The sequence below is a fragment of the Coregonus clupeaformis genome, chromosome 32, assembly GCF_020615455.1.
Source record: "Coregonus clupeaformis isolate EN_2021a chromosome 32, ASM2061545v1, whole genome shotgun sequence".
Classification (NCBI taxonomy): domain Eukaryota; kingdom Metazoa; phylum Chordata; class Actinopteri; order Salmoniformes; family Salmonidae; genus Coregonus; species Coregonus clupeaformis.
In genome coordinates, this window is record NC_059223.1 from 1,664,445 (window position 1) to 1,688,729 (window position 24,285).

Genomic DNA, 24,285 nt, shown 5'->3' on the forward strand with positions numbered 1-24,285 from the left:
CATCTTTAATACTCAGCCCATCAGTATCTGTGTTCCATTCATAACACCACCAGTGTGTGTTCGTGTGGAGTGCTGCCTTCTGCTATCGAGTGAGCTGAAGAATCTCAGATGAGCTCTGACTGTGGGTGATGTCTGTAGTCTTCCATTCTGAACACTGTGTGTCCCTGTTGTGTTGAATTACCTTTCTATCATGAACTAGTAATGGACCCCTGTAGCTCAGTTGGTAGAGCATGGTGTTTGCAACGCCAAGGTTGTGAGTTCGTTTCCCACGGGGGGCCAGTATGAAAAATGTATGCACTCACTAACTGTAAGTCGCTCTGGATAAGAGCGTCTGCTAAATGACTAAAATGTAAGTAGCTACACCGTATGTGTATTGGCGGACCACAAGGGTTTGTATTGTCTCTGATATAATTGTAGATTACTGAGTAATCTAAATTAATTTCATAATTGATTGTTTAAAAGCATAGTTTATACTTCGATAGGTTTGAGCAAGGCTGAATATCCAGACCTTCCTTTACAGCTGAGCTGCTTTGCTGGCTATGATCTTTGTTTCATGGGAATTGGAGGCTTTTAAAGTGTTAATTTCTAGCATGGAATCCAAACTGATATGCTGTTTCAGCACTAAACACATGGTTCAGTCTGGTTTCACCAGGCTAGTTAATTTCTCCATGTCTCACTGATGACTGGAGCTGCAGACAGACCAATAGATGTAGAAGTGTCCTTACGCTCGCTGTACCTCTTTGTATTTCACACACTCACTTTCTCACTCAACTTCCCAGTCAGTATCTGATCTTATTTAACAGATAGATGTTTTATGTTCCTTATTTTCAATGGCTCTATGGCGGAGTATTTATTAATGACCGGATGACATGGCTCATCTGTGCTCATCCTCGTGGTAATCAAGGGAGACACTGACACTGGAATTCATTATATCCTAAGTACCTTTTGTAATTATGTTTAGTGGAACAGTGATTTCCTGATAGATACAGCACCGTTTAGGAGAACTGTCGGTACACATTGGACTGCTAGGCAGGCACACATTTGGAAATGATCTTGAAGAGGAATGGGACATTTTATTTTACGTGGTGACAATGAAACGTCACAACAGGTTACATCTGTGGTAGAGACATTCATTTAGTCTCTTTCAGCCTTCATTTAGCTGTTCACTGAGCCTATATTGAACCCATTTATCAACGTATACAAGCCCACCAGACAGACAGCCCTGCCCTGTTGTCTAAACCAAGACTGATGAAGACACTCCATTTACTTTAAAGGTGTTTTGTTTTCCCCATTCACCTATGATGTCCTTTACCGTGGTTTCTGTGTGTAAACGCAGAGACAGCCAGGTTGTTACTCTTCCTGAAAGTCAACCTAAATAGATTTAGTTTGCCACTTTAGTTTGGGCTGGTTCCGCCACTAGGCCTCACAAGCCTAGTGAATTCAACAGAAAAAACTTAAACTGTCATTTTGTTCAACTTCTACGTACCTACACTATCCATAGAACTACCAGTGCCCTTAGGCAGAAGCCCATTCTTTGCTGCTTCCAGGTTACAATATTCACCCAAATATGATTGTTTTAGCAGGCTTTATTTTCAGACCCAACAGGCAGACATGGATTCATTCCTACTAGTGTGACAAGGAGCCTACTTAATTTGCTATAGGCAGACCGATAGCTCTGTTTAAGTTGAAATGTTAGTACTGAGGGGAGAGCTGTATTTGACTAAAGATTGAACAATTTATTTGTTTTTATTATGTATTTTGATTAGATATTTCTGGTAGTTTGTTATAGGTCTCCCTATGTCACATACATCTACAGTGCTGGACTGACTGATTAGAAGCAGTCATAGACTCACCTCACTGGCACAATGAAATGACCAATATGCAACAGACAGAGACTAATAAAGCACACAGTACTACAAGTGAATTTGAATTTTCATTTTGGGTAAAGTAGTTGCTGAAATGACGAAAATAGATTATTGGCATTGTATTTTTTGTTTCAAGCTTGATAATATCCTAAAAGTCATCAAGTCTGTTCTTGTTTTTGTTTGGTTGTTTTTTGGACAGTTGCAATATTTGCAAGTTGTGGTCTGTGTAGTCGAATAATGCGTTATGTAGTGGAGAGGACAAGCGTCTTAAAAAGTCATTTGTAATTTATTGGATTACTTTCTATGAAGTTATATAGAGGAAATTGAAGTTTAATTATTTTTATTAAACATATTCTGACTATCCATGAAGCCTGTCTTTATCTATTATTTCACATTGACCCATTTACAGGCACTTCAAGGTATCCAGAATTACAATGTTGTTTATCTTATTGTTCACTGGCAATATAAATATAGGATGATAATGCCTCAGTTAATAGTCTGGTTAAAATGTCATTTTCAAAGCTGATATAGTATATATTGTTGTAAAGCATTACTGATTAATGTACTGTTATTCGTCTGCTTCCTTTATGCCCTGTTATGTTCATGCTCTACCCCAGGGGGCGCTTGTTGCTCTGTGAGTCTCAGCCCTCAGGCCTCTTATCAGAGCAACCCATTGCAGATGACAAGTTGGGGCTTGTCTGTTGTGAGCCAATGGGCTGACCCTGAGCTTCAGCTTCCTCTCTGTCTCAGAGCACTGCAGTCTACTGCCTGCCTGTAGACATATAGTGGTGCTCACTGCTCTGTGCTGCTCCGATGCTCACCCACACACCCACAGCTGTTCAGCCTGGCTAGTCCCGCAGAGAGAGAGAAGCAGAGAGGCAGTGTGTTGCCAGTATAGCTAGGTCTCCAAGCCTCTACTAAACAGAATCAGATCCTTCTCAGGAGCCTCTCTGTAAGTAGCTTGTTGCATCACTGCAGCTCTTTTGACTCGCTCTGTCTCTGTAAAAGGAACTGTTTTTAGTAACACTGCAGGAAATAACATGTCACAGGATGTTATTTGTCCTGGGTTGATGTGTGTCTAATTGAGTGAAGAGAACGTTATTATGGGTGATGATAATGTATGATTTGTGGCTGGTGGGAGTTGTTAGATTACCAAGATAAAATGCAACATTGTTCTGTTCCATTTCTCTGAAATGGAGGCAAAACACTTCAGTTTTATATGTATTTTGGACGATGTGTGTGCCCCAAAATGACTGTAGAAAGTAAACGTATTCTGGAGGTGTCACTGACACTGCAGTCAGTCAGTTCTAAAGAGATTGCAGAGTCACAGAGAGCCAACATGGGAACAGAGAGACGCATGGTGGTGGTAGGTAAGGTGATATAACCGGATTCTGAAGGAGTTGGTAGCTGGTGATGCACATGTTGTCAGTTAATGGGCCACTAGCCCACATCCGGTGTGTAGCCCACGTGGGTGAGAGCATATGCATAGTAATGTTAGTACATAACGCATAGTAGCTACCACTCCCTTACGACTGTGGCTTGCTCTCTCAGGGGGGATGTTACAGTGACAGAGAGATAAAGCCTTACTATAACCATCAACTTCCACAGAACAGATAGGAAGGTTGAACTGACTCAGTTGGAGGTGAGCTAAATCAGTTTTCCTGGGAGTGGATGGAGTAGAGCCAAGCCAACCAAGGCTTCGTCCCAATACTGCAGAGTGAGAGAGGGATAGGTTCGCCAGCAGACCTGGATTAAAATGCTATCTGAAATATTTCAAATACTTTTAGCACAAGCCTGTAATGCCATATGAGTAGGGTTTTCACTTGAACCCAACAGGCCTGGGTTCAGTTGCGCCAAGCAAGCTCAATCAAGCCCAGCTAAAGTGTTTGAAAGATTTCAAATAGTATTTGAACCCAGGCCTGTTGGCCAGGGTCTGTGGTTGGAACAGCTTGTAGTGAATGAATGGAAGGTATTATTTGATTCCATGACAGTGGTTTACTGTGTGACAGTGTCCAGGAACATAGTGTACAGGTTTGACTCTGACAGAACACAGGAATTGATTTGGTTCAACAGTGGCCTGTCCAGCCTCAGCCTGGCTCTGGCTGTAAATTACAGATGTACAGTTATGAGTCACACCAGAATATCGAGAACTTCACCTAGTATAACCTTACATCTTAGCTTGTAGCCCTCTGTTTCTCTCTCTCTGTTGCTCTTTCTCTCTCTCTCTACCTCTCTCTATTGCTCTCACTCACTCCCTCTCTGTCTCTCTCTGTGTTGGTCTCTCTACCCAAAGTGGTACTCCTTAGGGTGGACAAAGTAAAACTGATTATCACCTGCAACTCATAAGGACACAGTCATTGCTAGCATCATCCTCAAATACCTCCCCAATAACCACATCCAGCTTATCTCACTGACTTACTATCACTTGAATTAGTCCTCAGATATAGTACACAACATGTTCGGAATCAGCATCCACCTCCCCACTCACTAACGTATTGGGTTTATATTCAAAACCACAGTTTAACTTCTTATTTTTCACACACTCATAGAGAGAGAGATCCTCTACCCCAGGGCAGTGTCTGTGCCTCGCAGTCTGTGACACTAACTTGGCATGGTAGAGAAATGGAGAACACGTGCAAATGATTATCGCTGTGGAGAGGAAACTGAGTTACCATTGAGTCACCTCGCTTTTCCTCTCTCTCTCAATTTCAAATCAATTCAAAGGCGATTATTGGCATGGGAAACTTATGTTTACATTGCCTAAGCAAGCGAAATAAACTAACAAAAAGGAAATAAACAAGGGAAATAAACAATCAGAAATTAACAGTAAACATTACGCTCACAAAAGTTTTAAAAGAATATAGACATTTCAAATGTTATATTATTGGCTATGAACAGTGTTGTAACAATATGCAAATAGTTGAAGTACGAAAGGGGAAATAAATAAGCAGATAAATATAGGTTGTATTTACAATGGTGTTTGTGCTCCACAGGTTGCCCTTTTCTTGTGGCAATATTTCACAAATCTTGCTGCTGTGGTGGCACACTGTTGTATTTCACCTAATAGATATGGGAGATTTGATTTGTTTTCAAATTCTTTGTGGGTCTGTAATCTGAGGGAAATACAGTGCCTTCAGAAAGTATTCACACCCCTAGACTTTTTCCACATTTTGTTGCATTACAGCCTGAATTTTTATTTGGATTAAATTGAGATTTTGTGTAACTGGCCTACACACAATAGCCCATAATGTCAAAGTGGAATTATGTTTTTAGAAATGTTTACAAATTAATTAAAATATGAAAAGCTGAAATGTCTTGAGTCAATAAGTATTCAACCCCTTTGTTATGACAAGCCTAAATAAGTTCAGGACTTATAAACTCAGTCTGTCTGCAATAATAATGTTTAACATGATTTTTGAATGACTACCTCATCTCTGTAACCCACACATAAAATTATCTGTAAGGTCCCTCAGTCAAGCAGTGAATTTCAAACACAGATTCAACTACAAAGACCAGGGAGGTTTTCCAATGCAAAGAAGGGCACCTATTGGTAGATGGGTGAAAATAAAAAAAGCAGATATTGAATATCCCTTTGAACATGGTAAAGAAACGGAATAGAGTTAAGCACAGGCAAAATCCTAAAGGAAAAGCTGTTTCAGTCTGCTTTCCACCAGACACTGGGAGACAAATTCAACTCTCAGGAGGAAAATAACCTAAAACACAAGGCCAAATATCCACTGGAGTTGCTTACCAAGACGACATTAAATGTTCCTGGTTGACCTAGTTACAATTTTGACTTAAATTGGTTTGGAAATCTATGGCAAGACTTTAAGATGGCTGTCTAGCAATGATCAACCAACTTGACAGAGCTTGAAGAATGTTTTAAATAATAATGTGCAAATATTGTACAATCCAGGTGTGCAAAGCTCTTAGAGACTTACCCAGAAAGACTCACAGCTGTAATCACTGCCAAAGGTGATGCTAACATGTATTGACTCAGGGGTCTGAATACTTATGTGAATTAGATATTTCTGTAAAGTTAGCAAACATTGTCATTATGGGGTTTTGTGTGTAGATGGGTGAGAAAAAAATATATTTAATCCATTTTTAATTCAGGCTGTAACACAACAAAATGGTGAATAAGTCGAGGGGTATAAATATTTTCTGAAGGCACTGTATGCATCTCTAATATGGTCAGCTCGGTTTCCACCTCATTTTGTGGGTAGTGGGCACATAGCCTATTTTCTCTTGAGAGCCAAGTCTGCTGATGGTGACCTCTCTTGATAGCAAGGCCATGCTCACTGAGTCTGTACATAGTCAAAGCTTGTAGTGGTCAGGTATTCAAAGCTTCACAGTGGTCAGGTATTCTGCTACTGTGTATTCTCTGTTTAGGGCCAAATAACATTCCAGTTGGCTCTGTTTTTTAAAATTATTTCTAATGTGTCAAGTAATTATCTTTTTGTTTTCTCATGATTTGGTTGTGTCTAATTGTGTTGCTGTCCTGGGGCTCTGTGGGGTCTGTTTGTGTTTGTGAACACAGTCCCAGTACCAGCTGGCTGAGGGGACTCTTCTCCAGGTTTATCTCTCTGTAGGTGAGGGCTTTGTTATGGAAGGTTTGAGAACCGCTTCCTTTTAGGTGGTATTTTCTGGATTTTGATAATTAGCGGGAATCGTCCTAATTCTGCTCTGCATGCATTATTTGCTGTTTTATGTTGTACACAGAGGATGTTTTTTGCATAATTTGGCATGCAGTCTCAATTTGGTGTTTGTCCCATTTTGTGAATTCTTGGTTTGTGAGTGGACCCCAGACCTCACAACCATAGAGGGCTTTGTGGAAGTTACATGTGGTGCTGATGTTTAGGCCGAGGTAGTTATATTGTTTTGTGTGATCTAGGGCAACAGTGTCTAGATGGAATTTGTATTTGTGGTGCTGGAAACTGGACCTTTTTTGGAACAGCAATATTTTTGTCTTACTGAGATTAACTGTCAGGGCCCAGGTCTGACAGAATGTGCAGAAGATCTAGGTGCTGCTTGGTTGGGGAGAAGCACCAGATCATCTGCAAACAGTAAACATTTGACTTCAGAGACTAGTAGGCTGGGTGCTTCAGACTGTTCTAGAGCCCTCACCAATTTGTTGGTATACATGTTGAAGATGGTGGGGCTCAAGTTTTTTTGCTAATTTTAACCGCATACTTGTACACATTGTTTGTGTACGTGGATTTTATGTTTTCCCCCAACACCGCTTTCCATCAATCTGTATAGCAGACCCTCATGCCAAATTGAGTCAAAATCATTTTTGAAATCAACAAAGCATGAGAAGACTTTGCTTTTGTTTTGTTTTGTTTGTTTGTTTGTCAAAATGGGTGTGCAGGGTGAATATGTGGTCTGTCGTACGGCAATTTGGTAAAAAGCCAATTTGACATTTGCTCAGGACATTGTTTTCACTGAGGAAATGTAGTTATTGGGGTCGAATTTGTCTCCACTTCTGTGGATTGGGGTGATCAGTCCTTGGTTACAAATATTGGGGAAGATGCCAGATGTTAAAGGAGATTAAGTATAGCCAATTGGAATTTGTGGTCTGTATATTTTATAATTTCATTTAAGATACCATCAACACCACAAGCCTTTTCAGGTTGAGGGGTTTGTATTTTGTACTGTAGTTCATTCAGTGTAATTGGAGAATCCAGTGGGTTCTGGTAGTCTTTAATAGCTGACTCTAAGATTTTTTATTGATAATGTATATATTTGTGCTGTTTGTTATAGTGCCAGAAAAGATTGGAGAAGTGGTTTATCCAAGCATCTCCATGTTGGATAGATAGCTCTTCATGTTGTTGTTTGTTTAGTGTGTTCCAATTTTCCCAGATGTGGTTAGATTCTATGGATTATTCAGTTACATTGAGCTGGTTTCTGACTTGCTGTTCTTTCTTTTTCCTTAGTGTATTTCTGTACTGTTTTATTATTTCACCATAGTGAAACCGTAGGCTCAGGTTTTCTGGGTCTTTGTGTTTTTGGTTGGATAGGTTCCTCAATTTCTTTCTTAGGTTTTTTGCATTCTTCATCAAACCATTTGTCGTTGTTGTTAATTTTCTTTGGTTGTCTGGTTGAAATGTTTAGATTTGATAGGGAAGCTGAGGTCAAATAACTGTTTATGCTTTCTACTGCCAAGTTTACAACTTCACTATTGCAGTGAAACGTTTTGTCCAGGAAATTGGACTTGAATCTGTTCTTGGCTAATTGTTTTCTGGTAGGTTTCTACACTACTTTCCTTTCATCTATAGCATTTCTTAATAGTATGCAGTTTGTTTGGCTTTGATGCCTCATGATTGAGTATTGCTCTGTTCAAGTAGGCTGTGATTTTGCTGTGATCTGATAGAGGTGTCAGTGGGCTGACTGTGAACGCTCTGTGACTCTGGGTTGAGGTCAGTGATAAAGCCGTTTACAGTACTGCTGCCAAGACATGAGCTGTAGTTGTACGTACCGTAGGAGTCCCCTCGAAGCCTACCATTGACTATGTAGAGCCCCAGCGTGCGATAGTCGTAGTTGTGGGGCATGTTTTGTCGTAGTTGTGGGGCATATCTAGCTCCACAATGAGATAGGGTGCAGGCCAGGCAGCAGGCTGTTAGCCAGCATGCCAGCTTAGTGGAGTCTGCCACTAGCACAGTCAGTGTAGTCAGCTCAGCTATCCCCATTGAGACCGTGTCTGTGCCTCGATCTAGGTTGAGCAAAACTAAACATGGCGGTGTTCACCTTAGCAATCTCACTGGAATAAAGACCTCCTCCATTCCTGTCATTATTATCTCAAAATAGGGCTACTTAATGTTAGATCCCTCACTTCCAAGGCAGTTATGGTCAATGAACTAATCACTGATCATAATCTTGATGTGATTGGCCTGACTGAAACATGGCTTAAGCCTGATGAATTTACTGTGTTAAATGAGGCCTCTCCTCCTGGTTACACTAGTGACCATATCCCCCGCACATCCCGCAAAGGCAGAGGTGTTGCTAACATTTTCGATAGCAAATGTCAATTTACCCTCCCAAAAAAGACTGCATTTTTGTCTTTTGAGCTTCTAGTCATAAAATCTATGCAGCCTACTGTTAGATTAATTTGGATTTTAAGAATAATGACTAAAGAATTTCACCCCAAACACAGTATAAATGTTAGAATTATCATGTAGTGTCAACCCACTAACAGAGGGGGCGTTACTAACCATTCAAGGGGGAAGGCGGGAACTGTTTAAGAAAGCCACCTAAAGGTGGGAGGAGCATAGTGTCTTTGTTTGTCAAGGGGTATAAAAAACAGGATATTTGTGTTTTTGAGCAGAGCTCTCCTTGAATAAAATTTACCGATAATTACTTGTGGATTGTGGACCTTGAATCATTGATGATTAAAACCAGAGCTTTACAACCTCTGGTAATGATTCAAGCTTAGGTCGAATTAGAGATAGAAATTCACATGACACCTACTCAGTCACTTTTTATAGCTGCTGTTTACAGGCCTCCTGGGCCATATACAGAGTTCCTCACTGAGTTCCCTGAATTCCTATCGGATAATATTCTACATTTTGGTGACTTTAATATTCACATGGAAACATCCACAGACCCACTCCAAAAGGCTTTCGGCGCCATCATCGACTCAGTGGGTTTTGTCCAACATGTCTCCGGACCTACTCATTGCCACAGTCATACCCTGGATCTAGTTTTGTCCCTTGGAATAAATATTGTGGATCTAAATGTTTTTCCTCATAACCCTGGACTATAGGACCACCATCTTATTACGTTTGCAATCGCAACAAATAATCTGCTCAGACCCCAACCAAGGACCATCAAAAGCTGTGCTATAAATTCTCGGACAACCCAAAGATTCCTAGAGGCCCTTCCAGACTCCCTCCGCCTACTCAAGGACGTCGGAGTACAAAAATCAGTTAACGACCTAATTGAGGATCTAAATTTAACCTTGCGTAATACCGTAGATGCAGTCGCAACCCTAAAAACAAAAAACATTTGTCACAAGAAACTAGCTCCCTGGTATACAGAAAATACCCAAGCCCTGAAGCAAGCTTCCAGAAAATTGGAACGGAAATGGCGCTCCACCAAACTGGAAGTCTTCCTACTAGCTTGGAAAGAAAGTACAGTGCAATATCGAAGAGCCCTCACTGCTGCTCGATCATCCTATTTTTCCAACCCAATTGAGGAGAATAAGAACAATCCAAAATGTATATTTGATACTGTCGCAAAGCTAACTAAAAAGCAGCATTCCCCAAGAGAAAATACCTTTCAATTCAGCAGTGATGAATTCATGAACTCATGATCATTAGAAAGCAAATTACTGACTCCTCTTTGAATCTGTGAGTCTGCACAAAACTGCCAGGACCTAGGATCAATGGAGACACTCAAGATTTTTAATCCTATATCTCTTGACACATTCATGAAAATAGTCATGGCCTCTAAACCTTCAAGCTGCATACTGGACCCTATTCCAACTAAACTACTGAAAGAGCTACTTCCTGTGCTTGGCCTTCCTATGTTGGACATAATAAATGTCTCCCTATCCACTGGATGTGTACCAAACTCACTAAAAGTGGCAGTAATAAAGCCTCTCTTGTAAAAGCCAAACCTTGACCCAGAAAATGTAAATAACTATCGGCCTATATCGAATCTCCCATTCCTCTCAAAAAAAAATTGAAAAAGCTATTGTGACAACTAATGTATACGAAACGTTTCAGTCTGGTTTTAGACCCCATCATAGCACTGAGACTGCACTCGTGAAGGTGGTAAATTACCTTTTAATGGCGTCAGACCAAGGCTCTGCGTCTGTCCTCGTGCTCCTAGACCTTAGTGCTGCTTTTGACACCATCGATCACCACATTCTTTTGGAGAGATTGAAAACCTTAATTGGTCTACATGGACAAGTTCTTGCCTGGTTTAGATCTTATCTGTCGGAAAGATATCAGTTTGTCTCTGTGGATGGTTTGTCCTCTGACAAATCAATTGTACGTTTTGGTGTTCCTCAATGTTCCGTTTTAGGACCACTATTGTTTTCACTATATATTTTACCTCTTGGTGATGTCATTTGGAAACACAATGTTAACTTTCATTGTTATGCGGACGACACACAGCTGTACATTTCGATGAAACATGGTGAAGCCCCAAACTTGCCTACCCTGGAAGCCTGTGTTTCAGACATAAGGAAGTGGATGGTGGCAAATGGTTTACTTTAAACTAGGACAAAACAGAGATGCTAGTTCTAGGTCTCAAGAAACAAAGAGATCTTCTGTTGGATCTGACAATTAATCTTGATGTTTGTACAGTCGTCTGAAAAAAAAATTGTGAAGGACCTCGGCGTTACTCTGGACCCTGATCTTTCAGGACAGCTTTTTTCCATCTTCGTAACATTGCAAACATCAGAAATGTTTTGTCCAAAAATGATGCAGAAAAACTAATCCATGCTTTTGTCACTTCTGGATTAGATTACTGCAATGCTCTACTCTCCGGCTACCCAGATAAAGCACTAAATAAACTTCAATTAGTGCTAAGCACGGCTGCTAGAATCTTGACTAGAACTAAAAAAAATTGATCATATTACTCCAGTGCTAGCCTCTCTACACTGGCTTCCTGTTAAGGCTAGGGCTGATTTCAAGGCCTCCTTATTGTCCCTAGAATTTCTAAGCAAACAGCTGGAGGCAGGGCTTTCTCCTATAGAGCTCCATTTTTATGGATTGATCTGCCTATCCATGTGAGAGACGCAGACTCGGTCAGACACCTTTAAGTCTTTACTGAAGACTCATCTCTTCAGTAAGATTGAGTGTAGTCTGGCCCAGGGGTGAAAAGGTGAATAGAAAGGTACTGGAGCGACAAACCGCCCTTGTTGTCTCTGCCTGGCCGGTTCCCGTCTCTCCATTGGGATTCTCTGCCTCTGACCCTATTACTGTGGCTATTACAGTCTGTTATATCTGGTGTTATTCTCCTGTCTTATCCGGTGTCCTGTGTGAATTTAAGTATGCTCCCTCTAATTCTCTCTCTCTCCCTCCCCTCCCGGAGGACCTGAGCCCTAGGACCATGCCTCAGGACTACCTTGCCTGATGACTCCTTGCTGTCCCCAGTCCACCTGGTTGTGCTGCTGCTCCAGTTTCAACTCTTCTGCCTGCGGCTATGGAACCCTGACCTGTTCACCGGACGTGCTACCTTGTCCCAGACCTGCTGTTTTCAACTCTCTCTCTCTACCGCACCTGTTATTTCAACCTCTAAATGCCCGGCTATGAAAAGCCAAATGACATTTACTCCTGATGTACTGACCTGTTGCAACCTCTACAACCACTGTGATTATTATTTGACCCTGCTGGTCATCTATGAACTTTTGAACATCTTGGATAACATCTTGTTATAATCTCCACCCAGCACAGCCCTCAGAGCCTGGTTCCTCTCTAGGTTTCTTCCTAGGTTTCTGCCTTTCTAGGGAGTTTTTCCTAGCCACCATGCTTCTACATCTGCATTGCTTGCTCTTTGGGGTTTTAGGCTGGGTTTCTGTATAGCACTTTGTGACATCTGCTGATGTAAAAAGGGCTTTATAAATACATGTGATTGATTTATTGATATTGGGGAGGGAATGCTGCCAACTCCAGGTAGGTTTTTCTCCCCCTGTGTTCTGAGTGTGTCACGTTCTTGTCCAGTTCTGGCGTTTAGGTCTCCACAGACTAGTACATGTCCCTGGGTCTGGAAATGATTGATCTCCCCCTCTAGGATGGAGAAGCTGTCTTTATTAAAGTATGGGGATTCAAGTGGGGGGATATACTGTACACTCTTAGAAAAAAGGGTTCCAAAACTGTTCTTCGGCTGTCCCCATAGGAGAACCCTTTTTGGTTCCACATAGAACCCTCTGTGGAAAGGGTCCTACATGGAACCAAAAATGGTTCCTCAAAGGGTTCTCCTATGGGGACAGCCGAAGAACCCTTTAAGGTTCTAGATAGCACCTTTTTTTCTAAGAATGTAGGTAGCACACAGGACGACATTCCTTATTTATTTCTAACCAAATGTAAAATGTCCTCAGAACTTGTCTATTCCAGGATAAGATAGGGTCTCTCCCCCTCTCTCTCTCTCTCTCTCTCTCTCTCTCTCTTTGAATCCTTCCACAGCAGAACTGTAGAACTGCAAGACAAACAGAGAAACAGATTCATTCACACACTAAATCTGAATATTCTTCAACAGGAAATATCCGTATTTTGGCAGTTCATCATTGTTGTCATCTCATAGCTGAAGGCTAGCCCCCTCCCCACACACACGCACACAATTGAGCTCTAAATACAGTACACAAGCCTTTTAGGCCCAATTATCTCTGAGATGACTTAGTATCATTACTGTGTGGTTCGTGTTGTAAATTTAAACCATTGTTTCACATGTTTCTCATGCAAAGAAATATAATGATGATCCTATTTATACGTACCGCTCCAAAGGGGTGTTCAAACCTCTGCCTGGTGTGTGCTTTATGTACAGGTGTCCACTGCTACTCCACTGACTGACACTGAGCCGTACTCTACCAGCGGAGGTGCTGTGAGCGGGTGGAGGTCGTCATGGCAACCCAGCTGAAGGGCCTGCTGAGTGGGCGGAGACGTGTACCCAGTGACAGTCTGGCCAGAACATTCAGGTCAGCTATGGTGGGCATGTGTCTGCTGTGGGCCTCATACGTAACTGTAGTAGACTGTAATGTGCCGCAGGGGGAATGCATTTGAGCCTGTAGCCTATGATAGAGCACACTGTGATCTATGGTCAGTGTTGAGTTTGTAGAAGAGTAAGAAAATACATGTTGTTTTACTATGTTACACATTCTTCCCATTATGGAGAAGGTTATGATTTGGGGGAAGATTATCCTAGATCTGTACCTATGGGTGGGCAATATCTATCAGTAGTCTATGGGGGTAGAAAAGTGGCTATATGGTTCTTTAAGGTGTATTTTATTTAGGTCCTGTGCCAGAAACCCTAGTGAGGTCATCTCCACTAGACTGAGAGATATGCTCCACACCTTCATCCAGCACTACCAGGAACCATGGGAAGAGAACCGCAGCCTAGACAGAGGTGTGTGTGTGTGTGTGTGTGTCTGTGTTAATATATTGACATTAATGTGCACTTTTCAGTAACTTCCTGTTGTTTGTAGAGAGAAGAGTGAAGTTCTCCAGCCAGACAGAGGATATGTACTACAGGGTTCTAGAGGCCGTTATCAATCAAGAGAGGAAGAGGCTGGGAGCCAAAGACCTTTCAGTGAGTTCTCTGCCCTCTGCTGTGTACGACTGGAACTGCACTGTTTAGTGCCTCTGGGGGCACTGTTGTACAGACATGTCCAGGCATGTACAGTTGAAGTCGGAAGTTTACATACACTTAGGTTGGAGTCATTAAAACTTGTTTTTCAACCACTCCACAAATTTCTTGTTAACAAACTATAGTTTTGGCAAGTCGGTTAAGACATCTGCTTTGTGCATGACACAAGTAATTTTTCCAATTGTTTACAGACAGATTATTTCACTTATAATTCACTGTATCACAATTCCAGTGGGTCAGAACTTTACATACACTAAGTTGACTGTGCCTTTAAACAGCTTGGAAAATTCCAGAATATGATGTCATGGCTTTAGAAGCTTCTGATAGGCTAATTGACATAATTTGAGTCAATTGGAGGTGTACCTGTGGATGTATTTCAAGGCCTACCTTCAAACTCAGTGCCTCTTTGCTTGACATCATGGGAAAATCAAAAGAAATCAGCCAAGACCTCAGAAAAAAATTTGTAAACCTCCACAAGTCTGGTTCATCCTTGGGAGCAATTTCCAACACCAGAAGGTACCACGTTCATCTGTACAAACAATAGTACGCAAGTATAAACACCATGGAACCACGCAGCCGTCATACTGCTCAGGAAAGAGATGCGTTCTGTCTCCTAGAGATGAACGTACTTTGGTGCGAAAAGTGCAAATAAATCCCAGAACAACAGCAAAGGACCTTGTGAAGATGCTGGAGGAAACAGGTACAAAAGTATCTATATCCACAGTAAAACGAGTCCTATATCGACATAACCTGAAAGGCCGCTCAGCAAGGAAGAAGCCAATGCTCCAAAACCGCCATAAAAAAGCCAGACTACGGTTTGCAACTGCACATGGGGACAAAGATCATACTTTTTTGAGAAATGTCCTCTGGTCTGATGAAACAAAAATATAACTGTTTGGCCATAATGACCATCGTTATGTTTGGAGGAAAAAGGTGGTGGCTTGCAAGCCGAAGAACACCATCCCAACCATGAAGCACGGGGGTGGCAGCATCATGCTGTGGGGGTGCTTTGCTGCAGAAGGGACTGGTGCACTTCACAAAATAGATGGCATCATGAGGAAAGAAAATTATGTGGATATATTGAAGCAACATCTCAAGACATTAGTCAGGAAGTTAAAGATTGGTCGCAAATGGGTCTTCCAAATGGACAATGACCCCAAGCATACTTCCAAAGTTGTGGCAACATGGCTTAAGGACAACAAAGTCAAGGTATTGGAATTGCCATCACAAAGCCCTGACCTCAATCCTATAGAAAATTTGTGGGCAGAATTGAAAAAGCGTGTGCGAGCAAGGAGGCCTACAAATCTGACTCAGTTACACCAGCTCTGTCAGGAGGAATGGGCCAAAATTCACCCAACTTATTGTGGGAAGCTTGTGGAAGGCTACCAGAAACGTTTGACCCAAGTTAAACAATTTAAAGGCAATGCTACCAAATGCTAATTGAGTGTATGTAAACTTCTGACCCACTGGGAATGTGATGAAAGAAATAAAAGCTGAAATAAATCATTCTCTCTACTATTATTCTGACATTTCACATTCTTAAAATAAAGTGGTGATCCTAACTGACTGAAGACAGGGAAATTTTACTAGGATTAAATGTCAGGAATTGTGAAAAACAGAGTTTAAACGTATTTGGCTAAGGTGTATGTAAACTTCCGACTTCAACTGTATAGTATAGAGGTTGTCCTTGATGACTTGTTTCTTTGTCAGGGCATTCTGGAGCATGATCTGTTCCAGCGCTCTCTAGTGGCCTGTTGTCTGGAGATGGTCATCTTCTCCCATCAGCTACCAGGCAGCTTCCCCCTGGTCATTGACATCTTTAGCCTGGCTCCATACCACTTCTACAAGGTAACACCTACACAAAAACCTGCAATACGTGTAATACTGTACTGTAATATTGTAGGTTTTGTGTAAAGGAGGTGGTTTCACCTGAAAACTGAAGCATTGTGTTAGCTCCCCAAGCTAATGCCTAGGCTTGGGCTTAGAAGGCTTACACAGTCTTGGGGCATACAGAGGTCCTGGGTTCAGACCTTGTTCAAACCTGGGTTCAAACACTTATACTGTAAGCTTGGTGATCTATTTAGGTACTGTTTAACCCTCTACTGTGTGTGGTGTGTGCCAGGTGATAGAGCTGGTGCTGCGGGCTGAGGAGGGCTTGCTGCCGGGTGTGGTCAGACATCTGACCCGTATAGAGGAGCAGATCCTGGAGAGTCTGGCCTGGAGGAGAGACTCACCACTCTGGGACAACATCAGAGCTGCCAAGGGACAGGGACAGCTGCCTGCATGCCATCAGGTCAGCGGGCAAAGGTTCAAATTCACCTGTTTGTGAACTGAGCAAAATATCTAATCAAATAAAATACAATCATATTGGTCACATACACATGTTTAGCAGATGTTATTGCGGATGTAGCGAAATGCTTGTTTAATATACAGTGCACCATCTCAAAATATATAGAGCGACACAGCTGGCGCACTCGAAACAAGTTGGTCTAATATGGCAGCATGACTGCTGTTGTTCCATTAAAAAGAGGAAACAAAAGGATCCCAACCTTGAGGTAACAGATGGTTATATGTGTGTTCCAGGTGATGCCCCCCCAATACCTAGAGGACACAGACAAGATGACTAAGATCCCTCCCACCGCTCCACACTTGACCCCAAGCCTTGTGAATGGGATCCATGAAATCCACCTGAACTCCCCGATTACACACCATGATCGCTACAGCTCACCCCCTGCTGGCTCAAAGATGGACGCTGAGCCTACCACACCAGTCAGGCCATCACAGTCCTCCTCTGTCATTGTTACTGGACAGACTGTAGTCACCATGGCGTCAGCCACTGTCACCACCAACAACGGTCAGTCAGTCACCATACCGGTTCGAGGTAAAGATTTTCCCTCAGATGAAACCCAATATGGCCATAGAAATTACAAACCTAATAGAATACTGAAATGATGTAATACAACATGTAATAAACATGTTATATACCTTGTTTACATATCACAACAACCAGTGCTATTTGTTCAATTAAACCTCTTCCACACCCAGGCATTGCCAATGACCGGGAGGCATCACATTTATCCCAGTGCGTCTCAGTGTTGTGGGTCAGCCCATTCCTCCACAGCAGGTCTCCAGCACCTCTACCCAGCAGCCCCAGAACCCAGTTACACACAGACCTCAGAGAGAGGGCTCCATCTCACTGTTCCTCCGCAAGGTAGGCTTTACTCACAGATTTCTACATACCTAAGCTGGCCTGAATGCTATGAGCCTAGATATTTAGTTCCAATATCCACAAGACAAAGGCCATACTTCTTCCCTCTGTCTCAGGTCTACCACCTGGTGAGCGTGCGTCTGAGGAACATCTGTGTTAAACTGGACATCTGTGAGGCGCTGCGGCTGAAGATCTGGACCTGCGTTGAACACTCCTTGGTCCACTGCACTGACCTCATGCTAGACCGACACCTGGACCAAATACTCATGTGTGCCATCTATGTCATGGCCAAGGTAGCACCATTTGCTTTGCCTCTAGACTTTTTGCTATACTTCCTTAATGCAGATGGTTTTATGACTTTGGGGATCGACAGCAAGGCATTCAGCCTTCTATACTTCTTCAGCTGTGTATTGATGATAATAATGTAATATAATAGCTTAATTTCCATGTGTATGGTGTGTGTTTCTCATGCAGGTAACCAAAGAGGACATGTCTTTCAAGCTCATCATGCAGTGCTACAAGACTCAGCCTCAAGCAAGCAACTCTGTAAGGAGATCAATGTTTTGTTTGATTTTGTGTGTGTAAGTGAGTTAAATCCAGCTTGTTTGTAATTGTGTAGTTGATGAAGTCTGTATTGTCCTCCTGTCAGGTATGCAGAAGTGTTCTGATCTCAGGGATAAACACCAAGCCCTCACAAAACTCTCCTGGAGGATCCAACAGAGAAAACAGTAAGATAAATAGAAAAACACAAACATTCCCATCGATATATTCGCATCATAATATGCATGAATGAACGCATAAATGAATGAAAGTATGAAGTATTAAAACAGCTAATTTTTGATGGTGATGTTGCACTGTTTCCCAGTTGCAGACCCCAGCAGTAGCGTGCTTACCTACCAGACCCCTCCAACCCATCCTACAGGACCCAGATCTCCCTATAGACAGGACAAGGAGGAGAGAGGACACCTCATCTATTTCTACAACACCGTCTACGTCAAACAGATGAAAGACTTTGCCCTGCGATACTCCTCCGGCTCTCTGACCATAGCCGGGGTGAGGGGACATTTTCACATACTACCTAATGGTGACAGTAGTCGTCATACACAATACATAGGAAATACTTTACCAGTGTTCTCAGATATGTCTAAACTGGGGTATAAAATCATTGGTACTTACAGGTCATCTGATCCTGTAATAGAAGTCAGAGCAGTCCTTGTACAGATACAGTGCATTGTTCCTAGGCCCAGTGCTATCATCATTGTCCAACAGAGATTTTGACGACATTCTGATTATTTTTCCATGCACAGGTTGAAACCCCTCCCCTTTCGCCATACCCCTGCCAGCGTATTGGATCCTTGCGCAGACTCCGCCCCTCCAACCACCATTCCCTCTACATCTCCCCCACAAGCACAGCACATCCCCCTCTCCCCACACTGGGGGTCGTATATTACGTCAGCAGAAGCCTCTCAAAGGTCAGAGGTCGGACATACCTCTCTAACCCTGCTAACGGTTCTCTAACTGACCCTCTTCTATACTTCCTATCTGAAGCCTAAACAACATTACACATATTTTAACTTCAATAACTTTGAAAAGCAAAAGGCTTGGTCATCGTAAATACACAGTATACATCTAGTCATGTGTGTTGCTAATCGTTGTATCTCAACTGTATCCCACAGCGTCTGAGAGAGATCAATGACATGATGAGGACATTTCAGTCACGCACCAGGAAGCGCTGTGCAGCCCAGCTGCAGGAGGATGGTGAGGAGGAGGGTGGGCCGCTTGTGAAGAGACCCTGTCAGGATAGCCCATCCGACTGGCAGAGAAAGCTCAGGGACCTCGGCCAGGCAGTGACCATGGCCAAGGCACAGCACCAGGCAACGGCACACAATGGGACACATTGATTACATCTCACTTTCTTTGACTTACCGTCATGCTTCATACTTCCATCATCAGTGTCCATATTCTTCCTATGAGTGTAGACCTGCAAGGAGAATAGATGCAATGGATCTAAAATGTTAGAAAGAATTGGCATCATTAGCACTCGGCGAAGTTCACTGAGCAAGCAATGTTTATGATTAGAAAACCTGATTTGTAATAATTATGAGGCTAATGTAATAATCTGAGGGTAACTAGGGCTCTGTATCAAATATCAATATCATACATCATATACAGTATATATTTCAACAATTTGGTCCTCTGTGAACCATGTCCTATTTACCTAAGGAAGCAGAAAATGATTTGTGTTGGGTACTGAGCACTGTGTACTGTTTGTGATTGGTGAGAGGGAGGAGACGAGATGTCTCTCTCTGGAACATACAGTACGTACAGTGGGGAGAACAAGTATTTGATACACTGCTGATTTTGCAGGTTTTCCTACTTACAAAGCATGTAGAGGTCTGTAATTTTTATCATAGGTACACTTCAACTGTGAGAGACGGAATCTAAAACAAAAATCCAGAAAATCACATTGTATTATTTGTAAGTAATTAATTTGCATTTTATTGCATGACATAATTATTTGATCACCTACCAACCAGTAAGAATTCCGACTCTCACAGACCTGTTAGTTTTTCTTTAAGAAGCCCTCCTGTTCTCCACTCATTACCTGTATTAACTGCACCTGTTTGAACTCGTTACCTGTTAAAAGACACCTGTCCACACACTCAATCAAACAGACTCCAACCTCTCCACAATGGCCAAGACCAGAGAGCTGTGTAAGGACATCAGGGAAAAAATTGTTGACCTGCACAAGGCTGGGATGGGCTACAGGACAATAGGCAAGCAGCTTGGTGACAACTGTTGGCACAATTATTAGAAAATGGAAGAAGTTCAAGATGACGGTCAATCACCCTCGGTCTGGGGCTCCATGCAAGATCTCACCTCGTGGGGCATCAATGATCATGAGGAAGGTGAGGGATCAGCCCAGAACTACACGGCAGGACCTGGTCAATGACCTGAAGAGAGCTGGGACCACAGTCTCAAAGAAAACCATTAGTAACACACTACGCTGTCATGGATTAAAATCCTGCAGTGCACGCAAGGTCCCCCTGCTCAAGCCAGCGCATGTCCAGGCCCGTCTGAAGTTTGCCAATGACCATCTGGATGATCCAGAGGAGGAATAGGAGAAGGTCATGTGGTCTGATGAGACAAAAATAGAGCTTTTTGGTCTAAACTCCACTCGCCGTGTTTGGAGGAAGAAGAAGGATGAGTACAACCCCAAGAACACCATCCCAACCGTGAAGCATGGAGGTGGAAACATCATTCTTTGGGGATGCTTTTCTGCAAAGGGGACAGGACGACTGCACCATATTGAGGGGAGGATGGATGGGGCCATGTATCGCGAGATATTGGCCAACAACCCCCTTCCCTCAGTAAGAGCATTGAAGATGGATCGTGGCTGGGTCTTCCAGCTTGACAACGACCCGAAACATACAGCCAGGGCAACTAAGGAGTGGCTCCGTAAGAAGCATCTCAAGGTCCTGGAGTGGCCTAGCCAGTCTCCAGACCTGAACCCAATAGAAAATATTTGGAGGGAGCTGAAAGTCCGTATTGCCCAGCGACAGCCCCGAAACCTGAAGGATCTGGAGAAGGTCTGTATGGAGGAGTGGGCCAAAATCCCTGCTGCAGTGTGTGCAAACCTGGTCAAGACCTACAGGAAACGTATGATCTCGGTAATTGCAAACAAAGGTTTCTGTACCAAATATTAAGTTCTGCTTTTCTGATGTATCAAATACTTATGTCATGCAATAAAATGCAAATGAATTACTTAAAAATCATACAATGTGATTTTCTGCATTTTTGTTTTAGATTCCGTCTCTCACAGTTGAAGTGTAACTATGATAAAAATGACAGACCTCTACATGCTTTGTAAGTAGGAAAACCTGCAAAATCAGCAGTGTATCAAATACTTGTTCTCCCCACTGTAATTAATTTCAATTTTCAAGTTTAAGTTGTCAAATGCACAAGTACAGTGACATGCTTAACTTGCAAGCCCTATCCAACAGTGCAGTTGTCACGACTTCCTCCGAAGCTGCCTCCCCTCCTTTTTTGTTCGGGCAGGCTTCGGCGTTCGTCGTCACCGGCCTTCTAGCCACTGCTGCTCCTCATCTCATCATTCCATTTGTTTTGTCTTGTTTATTATACACACCTGGTTCATATCCCCTCATCAGTACCTGTATAAGTGTTCCCTCTGCCCCCCATGTCTTTGTGTGTGATTGTTTATTGTGGAGGTTAGATTAGCTCGGTGGAGCTCTTTGTATTTTGTATCGCCGGGATATTTCACCCGTGTGCCTTGTTGTTTTCCAGTATGCCTGATTTCCACACTGGAGTGTTTGACGCATTGCTGCGTACCGATGTGTTTTCAGAATTAACCTTTTATTCTCAGATTTACCCTCCTGCGCCTGACTCCTTCTAAATCACTCGCCACAGCAGTATTCAAAATCAAAAAAGTTGAACTAATTTAAAAACAAATTAAACACACATATATTTATATGACATATAGGTGAGCCTTCTTACATTTACGTCATTTAGCAGACGCTCTTATCCAGAGCGACTTACAGTTAGTGAGTGCATACATTTTCATACTGGCCCCCCGTGGGAAACGAACCAACAACCCTGGCGTTGCAAGCGCCATGCTCTACCAACTGAGCTACAGGGGACTTAAATTATTATACAGCGTAATGTATCTGTTAATACCAGTTGTTAGATAATATTCTGTTCAAGTGACACTTTCAGTTTCACATGTTGCTTTTCTCTAGCAGTATTTAATTTGTACTGATCTATGGTAGAAATCCATTACTTCTTTGTAATGTGATGTTGGATAAACATAACTCAGTTTTTACATCCCTTCTGTCAACATTACCACAACATAGTGAGAGCCACTGTGGAAAAGAAACATAGCGCCATGTTGGATATTTTGGCACTCAGAGACAACAAGGTCATAAACGCCATGTGACATATCAGTCTTGGTCTATTAGTCTCATGTTGATATAGTAAAATGGTTATTTTGTTAGTTTCAAAATGGCATATTTTCAAAAACATCAGAACAAATGGCGATTCACTTTTCATAGTGGGGAAAATTGGTTTCCATGACAGCCTAGTGATTGAGTAACAATACCCATACTGTTTATCAGTAACCATGTCCTGACTCGCTATGGGAAGTTCATTCTCAACCAATGTTGCTTGGCAAGCAAATGACAATAATCCTCTAAGAACCAATCAGCAAAGGCCTGTAAACTAAAACCCTAAGAGGCCAGTATAGAAAATAGAATCCATAGAATGGGGAAGGCGCTCAGACCCATTAACTTGAATCGGAATGTCCGTACTAGGGATTCTATTTCTATGGTTACACAGGTGCCCATGCAGGCTCAGCCCTACAGGAAGTCTCCTGGTCGTCATGGAAACCAGGGGGACCTGCTTCCACAACAGTCCTGGAGGTTTTAAGGTTAAGGTCAGCCTGGTAATAACTTCAGACGCTTTTCAGACTTCATCAACAACCAACAACCTCAACAGGACGTTTGTTTTAATCAGTCTCCCACTGGGCCGAACCATGGGGTGCAACACCAGCAGGGATGCTTTAGTGGTGAACCCTTCTAAAAAGCCAGAGACCAGACCAGCGTCGGCCAGCTCGACCAGTGAGGCCACTGCTGAGGAGGCTAAAGAAACTACAGAGAAAGACAAAGATGAAACAGAAGGCATATCAACCTGCGACTGACATCCATCTTTCTTCTCAACCCAAACTCCTCAAAGTAAGATATCTGTCATTTTGCCAGTTACACTTTTGTGCTATTATTTGACATTACCAAATGTGATGTATTGCTAGTGAGATGGTGTCTCTCTCTTTCTCTGTGTGTGCGTGGCTGCGTGTGTGCGTGCGTGTGTGTGTACAGATTAGCCTGTCTGCGGGTGAAGGAATACCTGTCTGCCGGAATAGGCAATGCTGCTCAACTGTCCATCAACCCCTGTGTCATCTGGGACCAGACCAGCCACACCCCCCACTCCACTCTGTGATGTAGCCTACCAGCCACACCCCCCGCTCCGCTCTGTGATGTAGCCTACCAGCCACACCCCCCGCTCCGCTCTGTGATGTAGCCTACCAGCCACACCCCCCGCTCCGCTCTGTGATGTAGCCTACCAGCCACACCCCCTGCTCCACTCTGTGATGTAGCCTACCAGCCACACCCCCTGCTCCACTCTGTGATGTAGCCTACCAGCCACACCCCCTGCTCCACTCTGTGATGTAGCCTACCAGCCACACCCCCCGCTCCGCTCTGTGATGTAGCCTACCAGCCACACCCCCTGCTCCACTCTGTGATGTAGCCTACCAGCCACACCCCCCGCTCCGCTCTGTGATGTAGCCTACCAGCCACACCCACTCCTTACTCTGTCTACTGTTGCTGGACCAGAACATTCTCTCTCTCCACCTCTCAACTGGACCTTCAGTGTCCACAGTGCTATGTTTATATCCTGTTAATGTGCCAGTGTGGTCATTGTAACAACAATGAGACATGATAGTAAATGTACAGATTAAATCTGACTAATGTCCTTTATTGTTTTTAATGTCCTTTATTGCTCTTACCTCCATTTCTATCTCTGTCTAACACACACCTCTGTTCCAAGGTGACAGTTACAATCCGTTCTTTCAAACGCTTCCAACCCTGCCGCAGGCTAAACCAAACAGCAGCCAATACAATCGGCTTTGTAGGCAGTTTTTGTTGCAGCTGTACCGCATATTACTGATCACTCCAGCAGGCCTAGGCTCCAACTCTACATAACACTGCATCAGGAAGCTGTTACAGCTCTGTGTTTGGATAAACAGCAGCATACTTGTTATTACCCATAAAGGAAATGGTTCCCATAGATACAAATACAATATACTGTAATGCCTTTGTTTGCCACCAGGTG

General features: G+C 42.8%; 1 long non-coding RNA gene and 1 pseudogene across 1 annotated transcript; both read left to right on the forward strand.

Moving 5' to 3' along the window:
* The first annotated feature begins 279 nt into the window (after nt 1–279).
* On the forward strand, nt 280–18,785 carry LOC123482404 (annotated as a pseudogene).
* Nucleotides 18,786–21,969: 3,184 nt separating this feature from the next.
* On the forward strand, nt 21,970–23,925 carry LOC123482412. Its single transcript, XR_006657699.1, has 2 exons — nt 21,970–23,129; nt 23,271–23,925. It is a non-coding gene; the product is annotated as an uncharacterized LOC123482412 (long non-coding RNA).
* Nucleotides 23,926–24,285: the final 360 nt, after the last annotated feature.